General features: G+C 39.8%; 1 long non-coding RNA gene across 1 annotated transcript in view; it reads left to right on the forward strand.

The window, feature by feature from the left end:
* The window catches only part of LOC138807734 (uncharacterized), a 32,358-nt gene extending 9,457 nt beyond the window's left edge, over positions 1-22,901 (forward strand). The window contains exon 3 of the long non-coding RNA XR_011366251.1: positions 22,808-22,901. This is a non-coding gene — a long non-coding RNA (uncharacterized lncRNA). The remainder of the gene's footprint in view (positions 1-22,807) is intronic.
* The last annotated feature ends 594 nt before the right edge of the window (positions 22,902-23,495 follow it).

Below are 23,495 nucleotides of genomic sequence, written 5' to 3' on the forward strand. Positions count from 1 at the left end.
GAATGTCCCCAAGAGCAGTTCGCTGAGGGTGGAATGCCACATGCCTTCCTTCTCTGCCAGGAACTGATGGGACATGGTATTTTTTGGTATTCCAAACTGTGATCATATTTGATTCTGCCTCTTTGAAACTTATGTACCTGCACATCTGTACGTGCATTTGGACTAAAATAGCAATTTTTCTTCCTGTCTGTGTGTGTGTGTGTGTGTGTGTGTGTGTGTGTGTGTGTGTGTGGGTTTTCAGATCTTCAGTCTTAAACTCAGGGCCTGGGTTCTGTCTCTTAGTTTTTATCACTCATGACCAGTGCTCTACCACCTGATCCACATCTCTACTTCTGGCATTTTGGTGATTCATTGGAGATAAGTGTCTTACAGACTTTCCTACAAGGGATCCCTTATTTGTTTGTTTGTTTTTGGTCGGTCATGGGGCTTGAACTCTGAGCTTGTGCGCTGTCCCTGAGGTTTTCAGTTCAAAGACAGCACTTTACTGCTTGAGCCACAGTGCCATTTCTGGTTTTCTAGTGATTTATTGGAGATAAGAGTCTCATGGAGGGCTTGGAAAGTGGCTCAGTGGTAGAGGGCTTGCCTTGCATTCAAGAGGCCCTGGATTCTATTCCTCAGTACCACATAAGCAAAAAGAAAAAAGCCAGAAGTGGCAATGTGGCTCAAGTGGTAGAGAGATAGCCTTGAGCTGAAGAGATAAGGAACAGTGCTCAGACCCAGAGTTCAGGCCCCAGGACCAGACCCAACAACAACAATAACTAAAGAGTCTCATGGACTTTCCTGCCTGGTCTGGCTTTGAACTGTGGTCCTTAGATCTCCCACTTGAGTAGTTAGGATTACAGGCGTGAGCCACTGGTGATTTGGCTTCTTCCATTTTTTGTTTTTCAAGTTTTTCATTGTTATTTAATCATAAGAGACTCAGATTTGCCTGCCCAGGCTGGCTTATAAACGCAATCCTCGCATTGCAAACCTCATGATTGGATTATAACTGTGAGCCACCAGTACCACTCTGGGATTTGTCATTTTTGACAAATGCTAAATGTGTCTATTGAGATGGTCTGAGCATTGAACATTGCACTGCACCCAAGGCAAATTTCAGGAGAATGACAAAGATGTAGAAACCGTTTGGTGCCTCACACACACCATTACATAATGTAAGTTAATGACTTTCTTCCCAGAAATACATAACTCTTATCTTTATACAATGTAAGGTGCTTAAGTGCTTCTTCATATTTATCTAAAATAGTATATACATTGAAAGGAACTCCACCATATGTAAACAAAATATTTTTTGTTAGTGATGGGGATTGAACTCTGGCACTGTCCTTCAGCTCTTTAAGCTCAAGGCGATTGCTCCACCACTTGTGCCACAGCACCATTTCTATCTTTGTCTGTTCATGTGGTGTTGAGGAATCAAACCCAGGGCTTCATGCATGAGAAGCAAATACTCTATCACTGAGCCATCTTCCTAGGTCACTAAACAAAAGACATGTATGTGTCAGCTGGGCACTGTTGGCTGACACTTGTAATACTAGCTACTCAGGAGGCTAAGAGGTGGGGATTGCGGTTCAAAGCCAGCCTGAGCAGGTAAATGGAGCTGTGGCTCAAGTGGTAAAGCACTAGCCTTGAGTAAAAATAGCAAAGGGACAGGGCCCAGCCCCTGAATTCAAGTCCTACTCTGCACTACCAGTTTAAAACTTTTTTTAATGATAAAGCAAGTCATCATCCATGGGTCTAAAACACTTGTGAGCAGTTGCTGACATACATGTCTGCCAACCTACAACATCGGCACATGCAACATGATAGACTTATACATTTCTGTTCATTTCAAGGCTAGGTACAATCACATGATTACAATATATGTAGAAGCTGCAATCAGTTTGAAGTCTACGTTCATTTTCTTTGTCAGTGGTCTTGTAAGTGTGTCTGAGCAGTGTCCCTCACAGGAAGAAAAGAAGCTCCTAATGACTCACCTTAATCTCATGTTGTGAGTAGAAATAAGACCGGGCTGTATGTCAATGCAACATTGCTTGGCTGTTTTTGACTCATCCTGGTTCCTTGAAGGCAGAGCCCCATCTTTTGATTCCATGTTAGGGATCTCAGGGGAGGTCACCATCAAATAGGAACTGAAGAATATAACCAGCTCCCCTTCATTAAAACCTCATTATAGTTGAAGCCAGTGGTTCACATGTGTAATCCTAACTACTCAGGAGGCTAGCAATATATGGTTGTGGTTCAATGCCAGCACTGGGTAGAAAAGTCCATGACACTTTTATCTCCAATTAAACATCAAAAAAACTTGAAGTGGACCAGTGTCCCAAGTGGTAGAGTGCTAGCCTTGAGCAAAAAAGCTCAGGGACAGCCCTAGGAATGGCACACACACACACACACACACACACACACACACACACACACACACACACACACACACACACACAAACAAACAAATACACACACATACACACACACTCAAACACACATACACTCCTTTTTGTTAGCTCATCTAATGCTCCCAACAACCATATAAGTCAGGTATGCTTATTTCCATATTACAGAGGAGGAAAATTCCTGGTGTGTCAGTGGACTCAGACCTCAAATCCATGCCCCTGTCCCACTACTTTTTTTGGGAATAAACCTGTGGACCAAGAGACAAACAGGTTACAGGCATTCTGTGGTGTGTGTGTGTGTGTGTGTGTGTGTGTGTGTGTGTGTGTGTGTGTGTGTGTGCACCAATCCTAGGGTTTGAACTTCGAGTCTGGGTTCTGTCCCTTAGCTTTTATTCTCAAGGTTGGCACACTGTACCACTTGAACCAAAGCTCCACTTCTTGGTCTTTAGTTCTTCATTGGAGATGACTCTCACAGACTTTTCTGCCCAGGCTGACTTTGAATCATGCATGGTTCTCAGATCTCAGCCTCCTCAGTAACTAGGAGTCTAGATGTAACTATTGGCATCAGGCATAGATTCTTCACCCTTCTGGGTAAATCTGTCTTACCTGGATTCCTCAGTGTGAATTGGTTTTAATAATGTTTGACCCTAGGCCAGTTGAGACTTGTATGTCCTTATTACAGAGTCTGGCTGGTGCTTCATTACAGCACTAACTACTCTGCCTGTGATGAAAGTTTTTGAAAAGAAAAAGTAAGCCAGGTGATGGTGACTCACACCTTTAATTCTAGCTGGTGAAGAGGCTGAGATCTGAGGATTGCTATTCAAAGCCAGCCTGGGCAGGAAAGACTGTAAGAATCTGGAAGTGGGGCTGTGGCCCAAGTGGTAGAATTTTAGCGTTGAATGAAGAGCTCAGAAACAGTGTCCAAGCCCTCTTTTCAGACCATAGGACAAACACAAAATGAAAGAAAGAGAAAGAAAGAAAGGGAGTAGGGGCAGGAGGAGAAGGAAAGAGGGAGAGAAGAATTATGGCATTAGTGGCTCAGATATGTAAAAGCAAACCAGTAGTGGAACTGTGTCGCAAAGTGGTAGAGAGTTAGCTTTGAGCGAAAAAGCTCAGACACAGGCCCTGTGATCAAGTCCAAAGAAGACAAAAAAGAGAGGGAGGGGATAGAAGGAGAAAGGGAAGGAAGAAATGATCTAGTTCAAGAGTTGAGTGAAATAGAAACTTCTGGGTATCCGGGAACCTACAGACAACCAGGAGGCATAGTTTTTTAACCACACATCCTTGGCTGGTGCTGACAGTCAGATTCCCCCCACAGAGTCCATGCTGTGCTTGAGTTCAGGCCTATTGAATCCTCCCTGGGCCTTGGGACTGAAGATCTAGCCTTTGCTTCATTTGTAAAGACTAGGAACCCGAGGACATCAAGGACCTCTCATGGCAAGAAGAGTAAGACATGGGTATCCATTCCTTGAAATCAGATCCTTTCAGTGACATGCCTACTCTGATCCTTCTATCCTATCATCTAAAAAATACCTACATCACCAGCACTCCAGGAAAAGAAAGGGAGCCCCCTCAATGAGTATAGGGTGGGTCTCTCTATCCCACAGTCCTGGTCCAGCACAGATTCTGCCAGCCCTCTCCTTCTCTCTCCCTCCCTCCCTCTATTGTTTTGGGGAGTCTTCAATGACCAGAGTATAGAATGGGCTGCTATGTCCCCATTGGCAACAACAGTATTTAGCCATTTTCCTCAAAATCACAGCCAGAGCACGAGTGATTAAAATCAAATTCAAATCTGCCAGCAAGTCATAACATATAGGGCTAGGACATTTATCAAGGCTGTGGGCCTCTAGTGACCTCAAAGAAAGCCAGTGAGATGGGGCAGGGAAGAGGCTGCAGTGGGACTTCTCTTCTCTGCCCTGCACCTTATAAGGCTTCTCAAATCAAGGTCAGGCCAAATAATAATGACAAATAATAAATATTGATTACTAACAACTCCTGTATTGAGACATGAAGGTTTCATTTATTTTATTTTTACCCCATCAAATGTCCATACCCACCCCATGGAGTATTTATTATTATTGATGTTCTTTCTTAAACTTCATTCACATATCAGAAAATGGTATTCAGAGAGATTAAGCCACTGACTAGAGCCACACAGCTCAAAATGCAAATAGTAAACATAAGAATACTTTCTGAGGCAGGTGCTGGTATCTCATGCTTGTAATCTTAGTTACTCAGGAGGCTGAGGTCTGAGGATCATGGTTTACAGCCATGATCTCCGATTAACCACTAAAATGCCTGCAATGGAGCTGTAGCCCAAGTTATAGAGTGTTAGTTTTGAGTGAAATATCTAAGGGACAGTGCCCAGATCTTGAGTTCAAGCTCTGGTACTGGCACCAAAAAATAAAAACAAAAAAAAAAAGGCTCATAACCTTCACCCAAGACTATCTCCCACACACCAACAAAAACCTGGACCTGAAGGTGTGTGTGGCTCAAGAGGTAAGTACTAGTCTCAAGCAGAATAAGCTAAGGGAAAGTGTCTAAACCCTGAGTTCAAGCCTCCCCACTATAAACTTGTGTGTATATGTATATGTGTGTATATCTATATACACATATATAAAATGTGTCCACACATATGTACACATGCATGTATGTATACACATATGTGTATGTGTTGATTGGGGGATATCAGGCCTGATATCTCAAGCAAAAGAAAATTTTTGCATCATTCAGCCTGTAGATGGAGACTCAGAATTTCTATACTGCAGTTAAGTGAGGATACTCAAATTTTGAAATTCATCAAATCATTGGACAAAGCCCATTCTATTTAGGAAGGGTAATCATCTTTTTTTGCTTTGTTTTGTTATGTTTTTGTTTTTTGCCAGTTCTGGGGCTTGACCTCAGGTCCTGCGCACTGTCAGTGAGCTGCTTTTGCTCAAGGACAGTGCTCTACCACTTGAGCCACAGAGTAACTTCTAGGTTTTGTTCATGCGGTATTGAGGAATCAAACCCAGAGATTCATGCATGCTAGGCTAGCACTCTAACACTAAGCCACATTCCCAGGCCATAATAAATCTTCTTTACTCCAAGTTTAAAATTATTTAAATTTATCTATTGAAATTTACCCATGTGATTAAAATGGTAATCACATCCAAAAATTTTTTAATTTCTTTCCTTTTTTATTGCGAAAATACTGTACAGAAGGGTTACAATTACTTGGGCTAGGTAATGAATACATTTCTTATCAAACATTGTTGCCTCTTCCTTTGTTTCCCCTTACCATCCCTTCCCATCTCCCACCCACCGACCCTTAATCCCCCCTCCCTCCAAAGATGTAAAGTTTGTTTTTCTCCATAACGACTTTTATATCTCATTGTTGCAATGGGTCCACCTGTATCCCTATTTAAACAATTTGTTTTTTATTTGTTAGGAAATGGAAAGACTTGGAAAAAATTATATTAAGTGAAGTAAGCCAGACCCAAAGAAACATAGGTCCCAAGGGTTCCCTTATATGCAACAAATAGTATATGTCTGACATAAGCAGAAACGGTCAGATAAATTGATGTTAGGCGAAATGAACCCCAAGATAAAGATTCAAATGTTTTTTCTTCCTTGCGATTATTTCTAACAGCTTTATAAGATGATTACTTTGTTGCTTTGTATGTCCCTTCCCCACAGTATAACCCCTGCTTCCAAAAGTCTTTTCATAGCAACATTTACATTGATGTTTGACTAAAACATGAGGCACTACATGCTAGCAGAATTAATGTGTTAAAATTCACCATCTCTAGCCGTGAGTTGTTCGCTCATGGCTGTAATTCTAGCTATTCAGGAAGCTTAGAGCTGAGGACTGAAGCTTTATGAGACTCATCTCCAATTAACTATCTCAAAAAACTGATGTGGAATTATGGTACCAGTGGCAGAGTGCTAGCCTTAAGCAAAAAAACCAACGGATGGTGCCCAGGACATAGTACAAGCAATAAAACTGTGTGTGCATGAGCATGAACACACAAACACACACACACATGCACACATATAAGCACATGCACATACACACCATTACTACCACTATCACTAGAATATCATGACTCTAGTCACAGGAGATCTGCCACAGTCAAATTGTGAGACAGGAAGTAGAATGGTGGGTTTCCTGAGACTGTGGAAAGGGATGGATGGAAGGTGCTCTTTAATAAGTGCTTAATTTCAGGTTGGATTCTGAGAAAGTTCTAGAAGTTGGTATCAGAGAGGGTGCATGAAAATTTGAATGTACTTAAAGCCACTGAAGTGTACAATTGTAACTGGTTGAGATGACACATTTTATGCTATGGTTATTTTCCCAGGATGAGAGAATAGATAACAATACAGCCAGGGAGGGCCTGGACAAGAAAAGATAGCAGGAGGCGAGGGCCCTTATAGTGTTCACTCCTTCAGTTTCCCACCAACAAATATCTGCTGTTGAGCCACTTGTGCTGGGCTTATGACAGGTTGGAGCAAAGGCAGTGGGTGGCTACCTGTAATTGGCCCTCTATCATTTGAGCCACATCTGTACTTCTGGCTCTTTTTAAGTTAATTGGAGATAAAACTCTCAGATTTAGCTGCCTGGGCTGGATTTGAACTTCAATCATCAGATTTAAAGCTTATTATACTATCTTAAAGAAATGATTGGAACTTGCTCTTTTGTTGTTGTTGGTTTTGGTTGTCAGGCTTGCATTTGGGTCCCAGGCTCTGTACCTGAGTTCTTCTATTTAAGGCTAGCATTCTACCAGTTTTCATTACTACACTACTTTTGGTTTTCTGGTGATTAATTGGAAATAAAGTATCACAGACTTTACTGCTCAGACTGGCCATGAACCTTGATCCTCTGATCTCAATCTCTTTAGTAGTTAGGATTTCAGGTGTGAGCCAATTACACCTTGCTGGGAACCTGCTCCTTTATGAAGGAAGGCATTCTGATTATCTCCATTTTCCAGATATAGAAACACAGGCAACAAATTAAAATGACTTGTCTATGATGTCACACGTTAGTAAATGCTGGAGCTGGGTCTTTTATCCTGGTCTTTCCAATGGCAAATCTCACCCTCAAATAATACTCCATTAGTGTGTTGCCTTTGTTATCCCCTACCCTCACATTCCTGTAGCAAGGAATCAAAAACACCCACAGGTGTGATTAAGTACAGGCTCTGTCTAATGAAGAGAGTGCCTGGGTTTGAGTCTCATCTTCACTACTGAAGTTGGATTGAGAGGTTTGTTGGGCCGGGATTAAAAGTTTGTGTTTTTGGCCCTGGCAAATCATTGGTTTTGTTCCAGTAGCCTGGTCTGTAAAGACTAAGATAATGATTACCTATCTCATAGGTTTATTACCAAGTTCACAAAGAAAAAGGTGGGTTGGTGCCTAGCATATACTCAGCAACCCATTGATGTCAGCTGTTTATTTCATTGAGTAAAGATGGCAGCCTATGGCTGGGTGTCCAGCTCAATAGTAAAGCCTATACTTATTTAGCATGGTGTGGAGGAGGAAGTTTGGGAGGGGCCAGGAGGAAGAATCAAGAAGAAGGAAGAAGAAACGGTAGAATGTGGCCAGGCACCAGCAGCTCATGCCTGTAATCCTAGCTACTTAGAAGGCTAAGATCTGTGGATGGTGGTTCAACCCAGCCTGGGCAGAGAAGTCTCTGAGACTCTCAAGTCTAATAAAGTACTCAAAATAGCTGGAAATGGCATTGTTGCTCAAGGGGTAGAACACTACCCTTGATTGAGCACAATTTGGCTCAGGGATAGTGCTCAACCAATGAGTTCCAGTTCCAGGTATGGCTAAATCAATCAGTCAATCAATAAAACAAGGAGTACAAGTGGAAGATTCGGTTGTGTGTTAGCCATGTATTTTTTTCTTGCTATGACAAAATATTTGACAGAAATATCCTAGGAAGTTATTTTGCTCAGTGTAATAGATTTCAGGCATTAATGGCAGAGAAGAACATGGAGGACATGGAGCATGGGGAGGGGTAAGAGAGGGAAAGGGAGTGCTTCGATGGGAAGATTCTCTTTTCTCTTCATTAACTCCGTATGGAAAGCCAGCATACCGAATGGTGCCACCCATGTGCAGGAGGGATATCTGCTTCGGTTAATCTGTTATGGAAACCCACCAAACACACCCAGAGTTATGCTTTAATTATTAGCTGGGCGCATCTAAACCAAATCAAATCAATCCCATTGAAGCTCATCCTCAAGATTAACCATCACAGATATCAATTTCATTTGCCTCCAAATTTACATTCCTTGTTATCTCTCAACTCACCAATCATTTATAATTCTTGTTTTTTTCACATTTAGGCTAGTGTGTGTGTGTGTGTGTGTGTGTGTGTGTGTGTGTGTGTGTGTGTGTGTGTGTGTGTGTGTGTGTGTGTGTGTGTCCTACTTAATGGTGAAACCACATATACTTTTCTCCTAAAATCAGCAACAAGGGTACCATATCTACTGTCACCACTTGTAAGTTGCAGGAACTAGATTTGCAAGGAAAATCAATTTGACAATAGAAATGTCAATATCTGTGTTGATAGGAAGGAGTGTAATTATCTTTTTTGCAGATAATATTATCTTTTTTTGTTCCATCCTGAGCCTAGAACTCAGCGATTGTGTTTTGTCGCTGAGCTTTTTACTCAAAGCTAGAGTTCTACCCCTTGAACTGCAACCCCACCTCTGGTTTTTTAATGGTTAATTAGAAATAAGAATCTCAAGAGTCTCACATACTTCTTTGTCCAGTCTAGCTTCCAACTGCAATCCTCAGAAATCAGCCTCCTGAGTAGCGAGGATTAGAGGCAGCAGCCACTGGCTCCCAAATCTCAGATTATTTTTTATTTAGAAAATTACAAGACCCAGCAATCCCACTTTTGGGCATTTACGCAAATGTTTACAAACAAGACCACACTAAAGCTACCAGCACAACTATGTTTATTGCAGCATTATTTACCATAGCTAAGATCTGGAACCAACCCAGATGCCCCTCAGTAGATGAATGGATCAAGAAAATGTGTTATATATACACAATGGAATTCTATGCCTCCATCAGAAAGAATGACATTGCCCCATTTGTTAGGAAATGGAAAAACTTGGAAAAAATTACATTAAGTGAAGTAAGCCAGGCACAAAGAAACACAGGTCCCCTGGTTTCCTTTATTTGCAATATCTAGTATATGTATGAGTCAAGCGGAAAAAGTCAGATAATGTGATATTAGGAAAATGAATCCTTAGGTATTTTAATGTTTTTTTTTCTTTCATGCATGTGTTTCTAACGCATTTATAAGTTTATTTCTTTGTTGCTTTGTATGTCCCTCCACCACAGTATAACCCCTGCTTTCAATATATTTGATGTCAGTATAACTTATGGAGGAGATGGGGAAAAACAGTCATTTAAGGATTCAGGTGGACCTGTTGCAACAATGAGAAGTAAAAATTGTCATGTCAAAAAGGAGCTTTACAATGATGGTGGGGGGGGAGCGGGGGGAGAGAAGGATTGGAGGGAGGGAGGAAGCTGGGAAGGGAGGTGAAGGGTAAACAAAGGAGGAGGCTGCAATGCTTGGTAAGAAATGTATGCATTATCTTGCCCACGTAATTGTAACCCCTCTGTACAGTATATTCACAAATAAAATAAAATTAAAGAAAGAAAGAAATGAACCTACAGACCTATAACCAAGTAGTCTTCGATAAGGGAGCTAAAATAATAGAATGGAAGAAAGACAGCCTGTTTAGTAAATGGTGTTGGCAAAATTGGTAAACTACTTGTAGAAAACTAAAGCTAGATCCTTATATATCACCCTGTACTAAAATCAACTCCAAATGGATCAAAGACCTCGGAGTCAAAGCAGACATTCTGAAAACATTACAGGATGGAAAAGGAGAAACCATAGGTCTCCTTGGCTCAGGCCGAAATTTTCTTTTTTTCTTTTTAATTTTATTTTATTTTACTTGTGAACATACTGTACATAGGGGTTACAATTACATGGGCAGGATAATGCATACATTTCTTACCAAGCATTTCAGCCTACTCCTTTGTTTACACTTCACCTCACTTCCCAGCCTCCCCTCCCCCCCAAGCAAACATACCCCCTCCCCCCCCACACACCGACATTGTAAACCTGGTTTTGACATGACATTTTGTACTCATTGTAGTAACAGGTCCACCTGAATCCTTAAACGACTTGTTTGTCCCCATCTCCTCCACATGTTATACTGACATCAAATATAGTGAAAGCGGGGGTTACACTGTGGGGGAGGGACATACAAAGCAACCAAGAAATAATCTTATAAATGCGTTAGAAACACATGCATGAAAGAAACGAAAACATTAAAATACGTATTTAAAGGTTCATTTTCCTAACATCATATTATCTGACCTTTTCCGCTTGACTCATACCTATACTAGATATTGCAAATAAGGGAAACCATGGGACCTCTGTTTCTTTGGGCCTGGCTTACTTCACTTAATATAATTTTTTCCAAACCTTTCCATTTCCTAACAAATGGGGAAATGTCATTCTTTCTGAAGGAGGCATAGAATTCCATTGTGTATATATACCAAATTTTCTTGATCCATGCATCTACTGAGGGGCATCTGGGTTGGTTCCATATCTTAGCTATGGTAAATAATGCTGCAATAAACATAGGTGTGCTGGTAGCTTTAGTGTAGTCTTGTTTGTATACATTTGGGTAAATGCCCAAAAGTGGGATTGCTGGATCATAGGGGATATCTATGTGAAGTCTTTTGAGGAACCTCCATACTGCTTTCCAACGTGGTTGAACAAGTTTACATTCCCACCAACAATGAAGTAAGGTTCCTTTCTGTCCACATCCCCTCCTGCATCTGTTGTTGTTAGAGTTCTTGAATTTTGCTATTCTAACTGGAGTGAGGTGAAATCTCAATGTTGTTTTGATTTGCATTACTTTTATGGCTAGGGATGTTGAACATTTCATCATGTGTCTATTGGCCATCCTTCTTTCTTCTTCAGAGAAGCTTCTCTTTAAGTCTTTCGCACACATATTTATTGGGCAGTTGTTTCGTTGAGGATTTGTTGTTGGGTGGTTTAATTTTTTGAGTTCCAAGTATATTTTAGATATGAGACCCTTGTCCGTTGTATGGATAGTAAAGATCTTCTCCCAATCTGTGGGCTTTCTATTGATCTTGCTAGCTTTGTCATTTGCCCTGCAGAAGCTCTGCAACCTTATGCAATCCCATTTGTCCAACCTTTCTTTGATTTGTTGTGCTTCCGGGTCTCTATTCAGAAAATTTCGGCCTGAGCCAAGGAGACCTAGGGTTTCTCCTATTCCATCCTGTAATGTTTTGAAAGTGTCTGCTTTGAGTTCAAGGTCTTTGATCCATTTGGAGTTGATTCTGGTGCAGGGTGATATATAAGGATCTAGCTTTAGTTTTCTACATGTAGTTAACCAATTTTGCCAGCATCATTTACTGAAGAGGTTGTCTTTCTTCCATTCTATTGTTTTAGCTTCCTTATCGAAGATTATATGGCTAAGGTCTCTAGGTTCATTTCTGAGTTTTCAATTCTATTCCATTGGTCCTGAGGTCTGTTCTTATGCCAATACCAAGCTTTTTTTATTACTATGGCTTTATAGTAGAGTTCGAAATTTGGTATTGATATTCCTCCAGCAGTGTTCTTTCCGTTGAGGAGCGTTTTTGCTATTCGGGGTCTTTTATTGTTCCATATGAATTTTTGGATTGCCTCTTCTATTTCCTTGAAGAATGAGGGTGGAATTTTGATAGGTATTGCGTTGAATTTGTAGATAGCCTTGGGAAGTATTGCCATTTTCACGATGTTAATCTTTCCAATCCAGGAGCATGGGAGGTTTTGTCATTTTTTAAGTTCTGTGTTGATTTCCTTTTTCAAGATTTTAAAGTTTTCATCATAGAGGTCCTTCACTTCTTTAGTTAAGTTAATTCCAAGGTATTTTATTTTTTTGTGGGGCTATTACAAATGGAGTTGCTTTCCTAATTTCAGCCACACTTTTCTCATTGTTGGCATACAGAAAAGCCATTGATTTTTGGGGGTTAATTTTATAACCTGCAACTTTGCCAAAGTTTTGAATCAGCTTGAGTAATTTGGGAGTGGAGTCTATGGGATTCTTTAAATACAAGATCATGTCATCTGCAAAGAGGGAGAGTTTTATTTCTTCTTTCCTTATTTGGATCCCCTTTATGTCTGCATCTTGTCTTATTGCTGTAGCTAGGCATTCTAATACTAGATTGAAGAGAAGTGGAGAGAGTGGGCATCCTTGTCTTGTTCCTGAGTTAAGAGGAAATAGCTTTAATTTTTCACCATTGAGTATAATGCTGGCTGTAGGTTTGTCATATACAGCCTTTATTGTATTGAGGAATGTTCCATGGATTCCTAATTTTTCCAAAACCTTCATCATAAAGGGGTGTTGGATCTTATCGAATGCTTTTTCTGCATCTATTGAGATAACCATGTGGTTCTTATATTTGCTCCTGTTGATGTGATGAATAATATTAATTGATTTGCGTATATTGAACCAGCTTTGCATCCCTGAAATGAATTATGTTTGATCATGGTGTATGATTTTTTGGATGAATTGTTGAAGTCAATTGGCCAAAATTTTGTTGAGAAGTTTTGCATCAATGTTCATCAAAGAAATGGGTCTATAGTTCTCTTTATTTGATGAGTCCCTGCCTGGTTTTGGGATGAGGGTTATGATGGCTTCATAGAATGTGTTCGGTAGTGAGCTTTCTCTTTCAATTTCATTGAAGAGTTGGAGGAGTATTGGTGTGAGCTCTGCTTTGAAGGCCTTGTAAAATTCCGCTGTAAAACCATCTGGTCCTGGACTTTTCTTAGATGGGAGGTCTCTTATTGCTGTTTCTATTTCAATGCTTGATATGGGCCTGTTAAGCTGGTTTAACTCATCTTGGTTTAGTTTTGGCATGTCAATACTTGCTAGGAAAAGGTCCATTTCTGTCAAGTTGTTGAACTTATTAGCATAAAGTTTTGAGAAGTATTCCCTTATAATGTTCTGAATCTTGGTTGTTTCCGTGGTGATGTTTCCGTTCTCATCTCTGAGTTTATTAATTTGGGTGTGTTCTCTCCTTTTTCTGATAAGGTTTGCTAAGGGTCTGTCAATTTTATTAAGTTTTTCGAAGAACCACTCTTTGTCTTGTTGATACTTTCTATAGTTTTTGTAGATTCTAATTCATTTAATTCTGATTTAATTTTGATTATTTCTTTCCGTTTATCTTGCTGCTCTTTTTCAAGGAGGTGTAGATGTGTCATTAAATTGTTAGTTTCAGATCTCTCCAATTTGTTGATGTAAGAGCTCAGAGCTATAAACTTGCCTCTGAGTACTGCCTTTGCTGTGTCCCAGAGGAGCTGGTAATTTGTGTGTTCATTTTTGTTGAATAGCATGAACATTTGAATTTCCTTTCTAATCTCTTCCATGACCCACGCATGATTCAGCAGTGTGTTGTTCAGCCTCCATGTGATACCGGACTTTCTTTGGTGGCTTTTGGTGTTGAGTTCTAATTTTATTCCCTTGTGGTCAGAGAGAATGCAAGGTATAACTTCAATGTTTCTGAATTTAGACAAGTTTGCTTTGTGGCCTAAAATGTGGTCTATTTTAGAAAACGTTCCATGTGCTGCTGAGAAGAACGTGTATTCTGAGGCTGCTGGGTGAAATGTTCGGTAAATGTCTGTTAAGTCTAGTTGATCTATGAAGCTGTTTAGATCGGCGGTTTCTCTGTTGAGTTTTTGACCAGTTGATCTATCTAGTGGGGAGAGTGGTGTGTTAAAATTCCCAACAATTAATGCCTTTGGATCTATATGGGATTTGAGGGAAAGTAGTGTTTCTTTGATAAATTTGGGTGCTCCTTTGTTTGGCGAATAGATATTTAGAATTGTAATATCCTCCTTAAGGAGAGATCCTTTAATTAGTATGTAGCGACCTTCTGTATCTCTTCTCACGAATTTTAATTTGAAGTCTATTTTATCTGATATTAGGATTGCAACTCCCGCCTTTTTATGGGGGCTGTTTGCTTGGTAGATTTTGTTCCAGCCTTTAACATTGAAAATGTGTTTGTTTTTACGGGCAAGATGTGACTCCTGAAGGCAGCAGATAGAAGGGTCTTGTTTTTTAATCCAACTAGAGAGTCTGTGTCGCTTAATTGGAGAGTTCAGTCCGTTAACGTTAAGATATAGGACTGAGAGGTATTTGGGAGTTCCTGCCATGTTATCTACCTTCTTGGGGGCTGCAAAAACTGTGTTCTTCCTAAGGTTCTTGGATTCTCAGTTTGGGTGCAGTTTCTTGGCCTTTCTTGCGGTCTTGTTGGTTTTCTATGTGTAGGACATCTTTAAGAATCTTTTGTAAGGCTGGTTTGGTGGAGATGAATTGTTTCAATTTTTCTTTGCTATGGAAGGTTTTTATTTGGCCTTCAGTTATGAAGGAGAGTTTAGCTGGGTCCAGTATTCTTGGTTGATAGTTGGTTGTTTTTAGGGCATGGCATACGTCATTCCAGGCTCTTCTTGCTTTGATTGTCTCTGCTGAGAAATCTGAGGTGATTCTAATTGGTTTCCCTTTATAGGTGATTAACCTTTTCTCCTTGACAGCTTTAAGGATATTTTCCTTTATCTGGGTTGATCCTGTGTGGATTATAATGTGACGGTGGGATGTCCTATTCTGGTCTGGTCTATTTGGGGTTCTAAAAGCTTCTTGTATCTGAATAGGCCTATCTTTTTGTATGTTTGGCAAGTTCTCTGCTAGAATCCTGTTAAACAAATTTCCTAGACCATTAACTTCTGTTTCTAGGTGCTCCTCTACACCCATTATCCGCAGATTGGGCCTTCTGATGGTGTCTTCCAGGTGTTGGATAGACCTATCATATTTCTTGGACTTGTCTTGGATGGTTGTATGTTCTTTCTCTATAATATCTAGGCTGTCTTCAATCCCTGAGATTCGATCTTCTGCATGGTCTAACCTGCTGTCAAGAGTCTCTACTTTGTTTTTTATCTCTTTTCCTTCTAATTGGTCAGCTTTGATGGCTTCAAGTTCTTTGTTGAAGCTTTGTTTTAGGTCTTGTATGAATTTCTTTACTTCCTTAATTTGGTGTTCAGTGTTTGTTCTCAAATCACTTAGTTGATTGTTTATGGTTTCTTTGGACTCCCATTCCTTCTGATGGGTTCCATACAGCATTCCTTTTGTGGTCTCCCTGACTTCCTCTTTGTGTATTCTCTACCTGGTCTCTCAATTCCTGAATTACTCTTTGATTAGCTTCCTCCCGTCTGTGGGATTCCTGCAGTTCTCTTTCTTCCCATTCGTGGGATTCCTGCAGTTGTCTTTGAGTGTTCTCAGCCTGCTCACGCCATTCCTCCCTTTCTCTTTGAGTATTCTCAAGTTGTTCACGCAAATCCTGTAACAGTTTTTGAGTAGCTTCCTCACGCTTATGATATTCTTGTGTAAACTTCTGGGATGCCTCCTCTCTCTCCCTATCACGCTCATCCAGAGTCCTTTGTACATTGTCAAAATTCTCATTTATCATGTTTGCTATTAGTGATTGTAGAGCAATTTGGGAACTCTCCTCTGGATTATTCTTTATCTGTTCTAATCCCTGATTATCAAGATTGGGAATTGAGATGCCCGAATTTGCCATTTTTCTTTTGTTTTTCCAGCTTACTCTGCTCATTTGAGATGAAGATAGCACCAGTTTTGTGCTAGAACACTATCTGAAGGCAACCATCAACCAAAGTTTGCGTTTGTACAGTCAATAGTCTACAGATACAATCTAGTTCAACAGATACATCTATTCAACATCAAACAACTATATGTTAAAGGACTTCGAACCGCAGAAAAGAATTTGGAAAGCCAGAAATTATTAGGATTAGGGAGAGATGTGGGTAAAAAATAGGAATAGATTGGTGTGGGGAGGCACAGGGAGAGTTAACTATGTCCTAATCACAATGCAGGAAATGGGTTGGGTAGGATGCAAGTAGAGAGAGAGAGAAAAAGAAGAGATGGAAAGGGGAATGAAAAGAGACCAGAAAAAAAAATAGAAACGTAAAAGTTAATGTTCTTATAGAGATTAAAAGACCATCTACTTAGAGAGGAATGTGAATATGTTTAGAGAAAGGGAGGGACATAGAGGAGATGTGAAAAACTTTAAGGATGGGAAGGGAAGAAGAAAAGATCAAAAGTTCAGTAGAGCTAGACAAAAAACAAAAAGATAATTAAGAAAGAAAGAAGACAAGAAAAGAAAGGAAAACGCTCATTCACATATTCCTAAAATAAAAATTATAAGAGGAGAAAAAAAAACGTTACTGGAAAACAATTATTTTTTCAGAAGAGGCAAAAATTAAAGATTAATAAAAGTTTTAGAAGATAAAAAAATTTATGTATATATATATAAGGTAACAAAAAAACAAACGAAAAAAATAAAAGAAGAAGAAGAAAAAAAAGAAAAAAATGTCTTTTGATTTTTTTTTGGGGGGGGAGAGGTGGGAAGAATCCTGTATCTCCCTTTTGTCTGTAACCAGTCTCTGGTTGGAGTCTCTGGTCAGCTTGAGGTCCTGTGGCTTGATTGGTTTCTTAAGTCGGTTGCTTGGAAGAGGCAGAAAAATGCTCTGCTTTACCCAAGATTTTGAGATCCCCCTCCCAGGTTAGTTTTCTGGGAGGGTGATCTGCTTTGAGAATCGCAAAAGAGGGGGATGCGGTGATGAGGCTAGGTTCTGGGTAGTGGTGAGGCCTTTCAACAAACAATAGCTTTTCCCTGGGGCTATTTTGTGATAAAGCTCACAGCGCCCAGCCTGGAGCCATTCTCAGGGTTTCTGTTTTTCAATTGAGTGTGGTGGCTGCTAGAGGGAGGGGCAGCCTCTGGCTCTGGTTACCCTGTGAGGCAAGCCACTCCAATGGCTGGCGCCTGAGCTGGGTGACTTTTCCCTGGATGGAGCTGAGTCTGGCAGGTCACTTCACCGTTAAGTTCTTGTGACCTGCTAAATGACTCGTTTTGTTCCAAGGCCTGAGATGGAGCTAGCAGCTCCTCCGAGCTTTGTCGGTATCCAACATGGAGATCACCGGTGCTGGGGGGGAGGGGTGGCCTTCCCTCCTCTGCTCCCTGAGAAGGAGTGAGGACGTCGGGCTTGTACTCACGCCGAGTCTTGGATCCTGGGTCACTCTGGTCTGCAAACAGCAGGATGAATATGTCCAGGCCTTGTCGGTCTTGTTGGTGTTGAGTAGAATCTGCTCGTCCGCTGCGTCTGGCTCCTTTGTCCCGGACTCTCTGTGTCTCAGGTATGACCCCGAGGTGGTGGTCACCGCCGCGACCCTGCAGGCGCTCAGATGTGTCTCCTTGGCTTCCCTTCTCTTGACTAACTCTCTGTCCTATGATGGCACACTTGGTGTGATTCTCTGGCTTAGGACTGTTCACTGGAACTCTAAAACTGCTTTCTATGTGAATGCTTGTTCAGATTCCAGCCTCTCCTCCTCCATCTTCCCAGAACCACATCCGAAATTTTCTTAATTGAGTCCCGGAAACAACAAATCAAAGAAAGGTTGGACAAATGGGATTGCATGAAGTTGCAGAGCTTCTGCATAGCAAAGGACATAGCTAGCAAGATCAATAGAAAGCCCACAGATAGGGAGAAGATCTTCACTAGCCATACAACGGACAAGGGTCTCATATATAAAATATACTTGCAACTAAAAAAATTAAATCCCCCAACAACAAATCATCAAAGAAACAACTGCCCAGTAAATAAGTGGGCTAAAGACTTGAAGAGAAACTTCTCTGAAGAAGAAAGAAGGATGACCAATAGACACATGAAGAAATGCTCACCCTCCCTAGCTGTAAAAGAAATGGAAAACAAAACAACATTGAGATACCACCTCACCCCAGTTAGAATAGCTATAAACAAGAACTCTTTAAGTCTTTAGACCTCTTATTTATTGGGGAGTTGTTTCTTTGAGGATTTCCTGTTGGGGAATTTAATATTATGAGTTCCAAGTACATTTTAGATATGAGACCCTAGTCCGTTTTATGGCTAGTGAAGATTTTCTACGTGGGCTTTCTATTGATCTTCTAGCTATGTCATTTGCCATGCAGAAACTCTGCAACTTCAAGCAACCCCATTTGTCCAACCTTTCTTTGATTTGTCGTGTTTCTGTGTCTTTATTAAGAAAATTTCAGCCTGTGCCAACAAGACCTAGGGTTTCTCCTATTCCATCCTGTAATGTTCTCAGAGTGTCTGCTTTGACTCTGAGGTCTTTGATCCATTTTGGAGTTGATTTTGGTGCAGGGTGATATATAAGGATCTAGCTTTAGTTTTCTACAAGTAATTAACCAATTTTGCCAGTACTGAACAGGCTGTCTTTCTTCCATTCTATTTTTTGAGCTCCCTTATCGAAGATTAGATTGCTATATGTCTGTAGGTTCATTTCTGGGTTTTCAATTCTATTCCATTGGTCCCGAGGTCTGTTCTTGTGCCAGTACCAAGCTATTTTGTTTTCTATGGCTTTATAGTAGAGTTTGAAATTTGGTATTGATATTCCTCCAGCAGTGTTCTTTCCGTTGAGGAGCATTTTTGCTATTCGGGGTCTTTTATTGTTCCATATGAATTTTTGGATTGCCTCTTCTATTTCCTTGAAGAATGAGTTTGGAATTTTGATAGGTATCGCATTGAATTTGTAGATAGCCTAGGGAAGTATTGCCATTTTCACGATGTTGATCTTTCTAATCCAGGAGCATAGGAGTTTTTGCCATTTTCTTAGTTCAGGTTTGATATCCTTTTTCAAGCTTTTAAAGTTTTCATCATAGAGGTCCTTCACTTCTTTAGTTAAGTTAATTACTAGGTATTTTATTTTTTGTGGGGCTATTACAAATGGAGGTGCTTTCCTAATTTCAGCCCCACTTTTCTCATTGTTGGCATACAGAAAAGCCATTGATTTTTGGAGGTCAATTTTACACTCTGCTACTTTGCCAAATTTTGAATCAGCTTGAGTAATTTGGGAGTGGAGTCTATGGGATTTTTTAAATACAAGATCATGTCATCTGCAAAGGGGGAGAGTTTTACTTCTTCTTTCTTTATTTGGATACTCTTTATGTTTGCATCTTGTCTTATTGTTGTAGCTAGACATTCTAATACTTCATTGAAGAGAAGTGGAGAGAGTGGACATCCTTGTTTTGTTCCAGAGTTAAGAGGAAATGGCTTTAGTTTTGATGGCTTCCAATTCTTTGTTGGAGCTTTTTTTAGATCTTGTATAATTTTTTTACTTCTTTACTTTGATGTTCCGTGTTTTTTCTCAAATCACTTAGTTGATTGTTTATGGTTTCCTTGGACTTTTATTCCTTCTGTGTGGTTCCATTAATCATTCTTTTTGTGGTCTCCCTGAATTTTTTCAGTTGTCTGCTTATGTATTACATGATTTCCTCTATCGATCTTTGTCTATTCTCATCCCGCTCTCGCAATTCCTGTATTACTCTTTGATTAGCTTCCTCATGTTCAAGCAATTCCTATAGTTCTTTTTGACTGTTCTCAGCCTGCTCACGCAATCCTTATCTATCACTTTGAATGTTCTCAGCCTGCTTACACAATTCATTTATTTCTCTTTGAGTGTTCTCAACCTGCTCATGCAATTCCTGAATCACTCATTGAGTAGCTTCCTCACACTTAAGACATTGCTGTTTTGATCTTTGGTTTGCATCCTCTCTCTCCCTATCAGGCTCACACTCAGTCTTTGAAGGTTTTCGATCTTTACATTCACCATCTTTACCAGTATTGTTTGTACAGCTTTTTGGGAACTCTCCTCTGGATTATTCATTATTTGTTCTGTCACCTGATTACCATGAGTTGGAGTGGAGATACCCGGATTTGCCATTTTTCCGGATTTTTCTGCCCATTTGGTATGAAAGTAACACCAATTTTGTGCCAGAAAACTATTTTAAGGCAAGCATCAACCAGAGTCCTATAGTTGCACAGTGAAAAGGCTGCAGATACAATCTAGTTTAACAGATAAAATCTATTCAACATCAAACAACTATGGATTAATGGGCTAAGAGCAGGAAGGAAAATTTAGCAAACCAGAAATTATTATGTTTAGGGAGAAATTTGGTGAAAATTAGGATTAAATGGATCGGGAAATGCCAAAGAGAGTGAAATTAACCAAGTCCAAATCTCAAAGAGGGAAATATGCTGGACAGAATGATAGGAGAGAGAAAAAAAAGAGACGAGAAAAAATGGAAAAACAAAAAATTAATTTAAAAATTGAAACTTGAAGATTATCTAATTTAAAGGTGAAATTGAGAGAATGAGGATAGGATGAGAGGAGGAGTGGGATTAAAAGGACACTTGAAAAACTAAAAAATAAAAATTCTTTTTTTTTTTATTGTGAAAATACTGTACAGAGGGGTTACAATTACATGGGCAAGATAATGTGTACATTTCTTATCAAGCATTGTTGCCTCCTCCTTTGTTTCCCATTCCCATCCCTTCCCATCCTCCTCCCACCCCCCCACCCAAACCTTCCACCCACCAAAATTCTAAAGTTCCTTTTTCCACATAATGACTTGTACATCTCATTCTTAAAAAATTATATAGGCATAAAGATATAATACTGCTACTAAGGAATTTAAGCCTGAGAGTATTTGAATTGAGTAATAAATTTCTGTATTAATTGTGTACAGTATGGTAGATAAGGTGTAATAATTGACGACGGATATATCTGAGGATGAGCAGAACAGCAATTAAGTCGCGCACAAAAGGACAAAAGAGAAGAAAAATGAAGAAAATGAGAAAGAAAAAAAAAAGGACTGAAAGGTCAGTAGAGACAAAAACAGCACACATACATATACACCTTAATAAAAATTTTAAGAGGAAAAATAAAAGATTAATAGAAAACAATTTTTAAAAAATTGAAAATAAAAAATAGGTAAAAAATAGTTCTTTGATTTGTTTTTTTATCGGGGGAGGTGGAGGGGAAGATCCTGTTTCTCACTTTTGTCTGTATCAACTCTCTTGGTTGAGTCTCTGGTCTGCTATGGTGTTTGGTTTTCACGTGCTTTGATTGGTTTCTTAAGTCAGTTTGTCTGAGCAGGCAGAAAAATGCTCTGCTTTACCCAGGATTTTGTAATCCTCCTCCCAAGCTAGTGCAGTGGGAGGGAGATCTGCTTTGAGTATCACAAAACAGGAAGATGGCTCTCTCCTCTAGTTGGGAGATGCTGTGATTAGCCTTGGTTCTGGGTAGAGTTGAGGCCTTTCAGCAAGGTATAGGTTTTCCTTGGGGGGCTAGCTTCTAAGACACTCACAGAGCCCAGCCTGGAGCCATTGTCAGGGTTTATGTTTACTGAATTTCCTTTAATTGTCTAATATGCTGTAGGGAGGGGCAGCCTCTGGCTCTGTTTACACAGTGAAGAAAGCGACTCCTGAGGAGGAGGAGCTTCTACTGCCTGGGCTTGGTTACTTTCCCCTAGGTGGAGCTGATTATGGCAGGTCAGGTCAGGTTCCTGTGACTTGCTAAATGACTCTTTTGTTTTCTTCCAAGGCCTGAGTTGAAGCTAGCTGCTCAGCCGGACAGCTAGCTAGATTTCCATCAAGATGGAGATCTTGTTTCTTTGAAGATTTGTTTTTGGGGGATTTAGTTTTTTAAGTTCCAGGTATGTTTTACATATGAAACAATCCCATTTGTCCAACCTTTCTTTGATTTGTTGTGTTTCTGGGTCTCTATTAAGAAAATTTCAGCCTGTGCCAAGGAGACCTAGGGTTCCTCCAATTCCATTCTGTAATGTTTTCAGAGTATCTGCTTTGACATTGATCCATTTGGAGTTGATTCTGGTGCAGGGTGATATATAAGGATCTAGCTTTAGTTTTCTAAAAGTAGTTAACCAATTTTGCAAGCACAATTTACTGATGAGGCTGTCTTTCTTCTATTCTATTTTTTTTAGCTCCCTTATTGAAGATTAGATAGCTATAGGTCTTTAGGTTCATTTTTAGGTTTTCAATTCTATTCCATTGTTCGAGTTTGATATTTGGTATTGATATTCCTCCAGCACTGTTCTTTCTGTTAAGGATTGTTTTTGCTATTCAGGGTCTTTTATTGTAACATATGAATTTTTGGATTGCTTCTTCTATTTCCTTGAAGAATGCGGTTGGAATATTGACAAGTATTGCACTGAATTTGTAGATAGCCTTGGGAAGTATTGCCATTTTCACAATGTTGATTTTTCCAATCCAGGAACAAGCATGGGAGTTTTTGCCACTTCCTAAGTTCTGTTTTGAATTCCTTTTTCAGGTTTTTAAAGTTTTCATCATAGAGGTCCTTCACTTCTTTGGTTAAGTTAATTCCTTGGTATTTTATTTTTTTGTTGCTATTCTGAATGTAATTGTTTTCCTGATTTCAGCAACACTTCTCTCATTTTTGGCATACAGAAAAGACTTAAAGAGAAACTTCTCTGAAGAAGAAAGAAGGATGGCCAGTAGACACATGAAGAAATATTCAACCTCTCTAGCCAAAAAAGAAATGCAAATCAAAACAACATTGAGATACCACCTCACCCCAGTTAGAATGGCTATAATCAAGAACTCTAATAACAACAGATGCTGAAGGGGATGTGGACAGAATGGAACCATACTCCATTGTGGGTGGGAGTGTAAACTTGGTCAACCACTTTGGAAAGTAGTATTGAGGTTCCTCAGAAGACTCCACATAGAGCTCCCCTATGATCCAGCAATCCCACTTTTGGGCATTTACCCAAATGATCACAAACAAGACCACAGTAAAGCTACCAGCATGACTGTGTTTATTGCAGCATTATTTACCACAGCTAAGGTATGAAACCAACCTAGATGCACCTCAGTAGATGAATGGATCTAGAAAATGTGTTATATATCCATAATGGAATTCTATGCCTCCATTAGAAAGAATGATATTACCCCATTTGTTAGGAAATGGAAAGATTTGGAAAAAATTATATTATGTGAGGTAAGCCAGGCCCAAAGAAACATAGGTCCCATGGTTTGCCTTATTTGCAATATCTAGTATATGTCTGAGTCAAGCAGAAAAGTTCAGATAAGTTGATGTTACAGAAATGAACCCCAAGATAACTATTCAAATGTT

Source organism: Dipodomys merriami, unplaced genomic scaffold (genome assembly GCF_024711535.1).
Source record: "Dipodomys merriami isolate MVZ:Mamm:240054 unplaced genomic scaffold, mDipMer1.0.p SCAF_43, whole genome shotgun sequence".
Classification (NCBI taxonomy): domain Eukaryota; kingdom Metazoa; phylum Chordata; class Mammalia; order Rodentia; family Heteromyidae; genus Dipodomys; species Dipodomys merriami.